The following is a 6212-nucleotide window of genomic DNA, read 5'->3' on the forward strand; positions in this document are numbered from 1 at the left end:
CATTTATGTCTGTGTTTATATAAGCCCATCTGTGTTCTTCCAGGATCCCACTATATTTCTGTGGATGCCAATGTCCTGCAGAGGATGGTTCCAAATGATTTTTGTGAACCTCTGACTGGTTTAAGTGTCATTAATTACTGATTTTAAGAAATTACACAGGGAAAAATAAAGCACTAAGCAACAAGAAGAAGCAACCATAGAACTAGTGGTGTGGCTGCTTTACCATGTATTTTTGTTTATGGTAATTTTGTTATCACACCAGTGGCGTGACTCTAAGCATGGCAGTGAGTACATTTACATGCACATCAGTATCCCAGTTTTGAGTCTAATCCTGGTTTTGATCATATTCCAGATATGTCGTTTACAAGGAACTGAGATTATTATTATTATTATTATTATTATTATTATTATTATATCCTATTAGACATACTCGTATCCATATCCAGATTTCTGATCGTCTGGGTGCAGTTGAGTCTGAAACATCTCAGTTATTTCTTTACTGACTGTTACCTTAATGTTTTTGTGTTTGGCTTGTGGCCGTCTGAACTCTGTTATATTTACCACTACATTTACCACTGTGCTAGGTTTAGCTACCTGATTGCTGGTGCTATAAAACAAGTGCGCCAATACAATTTATAGTCTGCATTATTGAAATCAGGCACCCAATTATTTCAGTGTTGAAATCATCATTTACTATGATACATTATGATAATGTCACGCATGATAACATGGCAGAGAATGATCAGAAGCATTGATAGGGTGGTTTCTATTTCAGTAATCCAGTGAGTATATCCAGGTTTCTTAAAATCAAGATATGGCTGGTCCAAGTTTCTGAAACAAGGTACACTCAGAGCCAGTCTTGTCCTCCTTGGGGCCCTAAGCAAAATTCTGCTAGGGGGCCCTCCTACCTGATCCATGAGACATGTAAGCCATTTTCAATACAAAATATTATTTATACTATGGCTTGGCTGAGTACTTGATGGTAGCATTTTACTGAGAGATGTGCATCCATATTGCCCAGTATGCCCAACTGCCCAATTTTTAAATTCAATATTTATTCAATAGTGAGTCAACCCATTGCTTTCCATCTTGCATTAGTCCAGAGTTGTAACCAAACCTTGACTGAGAGACGAGGTATTTATTGTCTTGTTTTAGGACGCAGCCCTGCAAGTGACTGACAAGCAAGTCCGTCAGGAGCACCACAATATTTCCCGATGGCCTGGGGGTCATTTTGGCCTGCACGGTCAACTTGACTAGCAGTAATATAGAAAGCAGGAGTGAGTTGACAGACCTCTCAGAATCCACGCTTCAGATGTGACATCATCATGACCAATGGTTTTTGGTTACAAGGTCTGTGGTTAAGACAAGCTCAAGACATTTTCACATTTTATTCTCAGCATAAAATACGTCAGTAAGGACACCATTGATATTTAAAGATCCCCTCAAAAATCAAGTTTTTAACCTTGTTAACATATCCATATGGTGTTTTTTTGTTTGTTTTTTTTTTATTCAATACAAGACTTCATGAATCAAGAGGTCAGGAACAACGTAAGTAGTCAACGCCATGAACCTTGGAACTGCAGTGAACCAATGACAGCCTCATAGAAACAGATTCAAACAGCCAGGGTTTTACACGTCATATAACTACGGAACCAATCCCGTCAACTTGCAGGGACGCAACGCTGAAACCTTGTCAGACAGCAAGAGAGTGCATTAGCACATCAGGGTCAGCCCTATGTTCCCACATTTCTTAAAACTTTTTTTTCACAGAAATTTTGGAAAAAATTAGGGTTAGGGCTGTGGGAATATAGGGCCGTGGGAACATAGGGCTGTGGGAATATAGGGCCGTGGGAACATAGGGCTGTGGGAATATAGGGCTGTGGGAATATAGGGCTGTGGGAATATAGGGCCGTGGGAACATAGGGCTGTGGGAATATAGGGCTGTGGGAACATAGACATGCTCCCAGCACAACAACTAACACTGTGTCAGTCGCTGCCAGATGCAAGCTAACAAACAACATAAACCAAAAAAAGATGCTAACTACGCCAACTGTTCTGATATGTCTAGTCGCCAGTTTTGGTCACAACAGACTCCTTATCTGAGTCTGAGTTTGACTGAGGCTCAAACATGTGGCTGAGTCTCTGATGTTTCCTCCTCTAACCATCTTGATACTCTCTCATGGCCGCGGATACTAGGGATGCTGCAGTGACGAGAGCATAATGTTCTTATAGTGTTGACGTAACTAGTTCTACTTTGACTTCTTACCTTGACCCTAACCATTCTCAATCCTTATGCTTTAACCTAACTAATCCAACCAGCGAAGGCAATGATCATTAGCCAATCAGAGGCAGTGTAGGGCGGATTATGTAAACTCTATGGTAGGATTCGTAAGTTTACAACCGGCTGCTGTAGCATTGATAGCTAACCGAAGGATAAAATCACAATGGAGGAGAAGCGTATTGCAGATTAAAGAGAGCACAAATGAAGTCCAGCCTTCGCAGGACAGCAGCTCCACCAGTTCCACCAGCTCCACCAGCATCGTTTTCATTTTCTTGTAATTTTTCCTCTGAGACAGAGACTGTAGCAGCAGGCACCTGCCGGAGTATCAGCGTTAGCACCGCCACCACTGAGCAGCTGCTGCTCACAGGGGTCAGACTAGGACTGACTTGGCGGCATTTTAGGAGCCTCTCATTCCACCAAGCTTAAATTTTCCGGCCAGACATTTGGGGAAAGAAACTTTCAGCTGTGGATTTACACCCACTTGGTTAGCTAAATGGAAGTGGCTTCATTACGTGGTGGAGTGTGGTCAGGTTGTGTGTTTTGCTTATGTGAAGAGGCAGCAGAGGGAAACCGGGTTTATTTGGTCCTCTACACCTTCCCAAGGAGCTGGACCCAGGCCGTCCTGATCACATTTGGATTATTAAAACTACTAAAAAACATTATTGTGAGCTATTATTGCGCAATAGCATTACTGAGTCCTTTTTTTTATAGACCTGGCTGCTGTTGTTGGTACTGCTGCTACTTTTTTGGTGTTTGTGATAGTATTTTTGTAGGCCTATGCTGTATTTGTATGGGTTGGGGTAAAATGCTGCTACCAATACAGCACCCCCAACTTGAAAACCTAGTGTAAGCAGGGGTGGTGGGCGGGGCACAAGGCCTTTTCCAGATTTTTCAATGAGGAAGTAATCGTAGATGTGTTTCCTGCCCCAGTTTTTTTTCCACTTTTAATGTAGGAAAACCATGTTAAATATTAGTACACTTACATTTTTATACAGTTTAAAACATGCCTGGAGAGGAACTTTTAGCTTTTAGAGGTCTTCACAAAGGCAGTTGCTGATGTGTCCATAGAGGTTGATGGGGTCATTAAACGTCATCAAGCCAAACACGAAAACTCACTAGTCGTCCTTTACAGCCTCTTTGTGTTTATACTATCGCTCTTGCGAACTATTTCAAAATTTTTAAGAGGAAAGGCTTTTGTAGTCAAATCAAACTACAAGTTGGAAGTCTAGTGGTGGTAACACAAGTCTTGTGGCCATGGTGTAGTTTGTTTAAAACCTAACATTAGACTTCAATGATCATAAAAGTGATGTTCGTTTGTGAAGATCAGTATCATAAACATTTGTTCATCACAGAGCTTATTTTCTGCAATAATCCAAAAGCCAATAAAAATTGGCTTTTTGTCGAGGGAACCAGGGCAATGCTAACTTCTGGGTTTGCCCATAAAGATACGTCATCCCTGCAGCACACTATAGCTGTGTCCCAATTCAGGGGCCACATCATTCAGAGGCTGCATTTGAAAACTGATTGCATCACAGCGGCGCAAATAGGCTGTCCCATTTTGAAGCCTCCTTCAAATGCGACCTTCTCCAACAGGTGGATCCATCTTGGCCCAACCTATCCCATGATTTATTGCACGCTGTTAAAAATAATATGGCAGCAAACAACACAACAGAGAGCCCGAGAATTACATTTTCAAATGTAAGTATTGGCTTTCAGCTCAGTTGAACAGCTAACGTTTCAACTGTTGAAAAACCAAGGGCCTTAAAACTAGTGGTTGAAAGATTAATTGAGCAATAAATAGGTCAGTCAAACGATTAATCGACCGACCAATTTATTGGGCCGATTAATGGCATTTTTTCATAATCAGCATTGGCCAATTAAAATGCTCATGAGGCCAATTGAACAAAAAATGTATGCAGACACCATTTACAGAGACTCTGTTCCCAGCGAGAGAGTATTCAGTGACATTGGGACCATTTATGAGGAGAAAAGGAACAGGCTCAGAAATTTTGTTTCCTGCATTACAACTTGCAACTCATAAACCGGGACTACTGAGTAACTCTGGGACTTTAACTAAAGGCAAAGAGATGCTGCCATTCTGCACAATACTGATATTGTTTTTTTTTGTTTGTTTTTTTATTTATGTAAGTTAAAAATTTTTGTTCTCTCTTGAGTGCACAAAAAAAAAAAAAATTCACAAAAAAAAGTTTTTTCTTTACAAGTAAACCTGTGGACATTTAAGTTAACAATTTTTTAATTTAAAATAAGTGCACTGCAGACAGAATGCAGATCTATTTGCAGACACACATCAATCAATAAATGTTCAGCAAATGTTACTTTCAGCAATTTTGTGACTTATTTGCTATTCTTATTAAATTTTTTAAATTTAAAATTTTTTAAATTGTTATAAAATTTTTAACAGATTAAAAATAAAAAGAAGAAAAAAAAAGATATCAGATTTATATATTGGCCATCGGCTGCCCTGCTCTAAATATCAGCATTGGCATTGGCCATTAAAAAACCCATATCAGTCGATCATTACTTAAAACCCCACGTTTTTGTGTTGTCAAGGTTGCCATCTTGGCAATGTTTGATTCCGCCTAAATCCCGGCTAATCCGGAAATGGGCAAAGAGGTGGGGCATGTGTGGAGCCAAGAGTTCGGTGCATGCTGGGTTGTGGCAAGCATATGGTCACCCACCTGTCACTCAAAGCTGCACACACTCAATTATGCATAACTTTAAGCCATAATAGAAATTGAAGCAGGTGAGTTATATAATAATTTACACCCCCGTACAGTCGTCATGACGGAGGAAATTAGAGACCAAAACCGTTTTTTTGTACCAGGCTGTAAATGTGTTTATTTCTGCTGTTAAATTGGACTTTTTAACATGTTAGTCTATGCGGATTGACTTACTGTTGGAGCCAGACTCTAGTGGCCATTTGAGGAACTGCAGTTTGGGGTACTTCCATGTTGGCTTCTCTTTTCAGCCGCTCGGTTTAGGCTGTGCTACCGCTGGTATTTAAACATCATTTTGTGACGTGATTCTGAACAAACAATTTGTTTAGATCAGGGAGCATTCACACCCACTTCTCTCACTCTCTCACTCATTTGTGTATTGTGCCTGGATTTCATCCAGAAATTCATCATGTGAGCTCAACCACTGTAGTATCTGATTTTGAAGATTCACTAAATGTTTTTATTTTTTTCATTTATTTTTAAATGTTTTAAATTTATAAAACATAGAATTATACCTGCACTCACTTTCAAACGAACTGACAGTTTTATGATGCTGTAAGTGTTAACATCAGTAATATTTGTAGACACAGTGGTAGAACAGGCTTGTATTTCCAATTATGATCAGATGAGAGAGAGAAAATCAAACTACAGTATGAGGCAAATTCTTATGTATTTGTGAATATTTGTAATTTATTGGTTTATTTGGTTCTGATTAGGTCTGATTAATGCCTGGTGCGATGATGAAATTCACAACCAAACAAAAGAAGCTGTTTAGTGTAATGTAATTTTAATAAATTGTCCAGTATAATATTAGAGATTTTAATTATAAACCAACGAGTGATTTGCTCGTTCAAGAAAAATACAGACAATCTATTAAATTCTGAACTAAACACAAGAAGAAAAAGAACACATAACCAGCCTGAACAACTAAACTTGGTGGTTCAGGGTTTAGTGCTCCACTTCAGCCTCCACTCATGAAACTTTAATCAACTCTGGATGCTACGATGATTCAATTTGATAAATATTGGTGTTTTTTAAAGAACAATATATAAATAAAAAATGTTTTCTGTGCTGCAGCACAAATACAGACTAAATATTCAAACCAAATTTTTTTGAAGAGATAAAATTGTTGCTTTTGTCTGGAATTCAGATTGAATGGAGCTGGTTTAGTCACAGTTAAATTCATGCACATA

This window comes from Seriola lalandi, unplaced genomic scaffold (genome assembly GCF_002814215.2).
Source record: "Seriola lalandi dorsalis isolate HSWRI2012SDOR001 ecotype SW California unplaced genomic scaffold, Sedor1 jcf7180002054577, whole genome shotgun sequence".
NCBI lineage: Eukaryota > Metazoa > Chordata > Actinopteri > Carangiformes > Carangidae > Seriola > Seriola lalandi.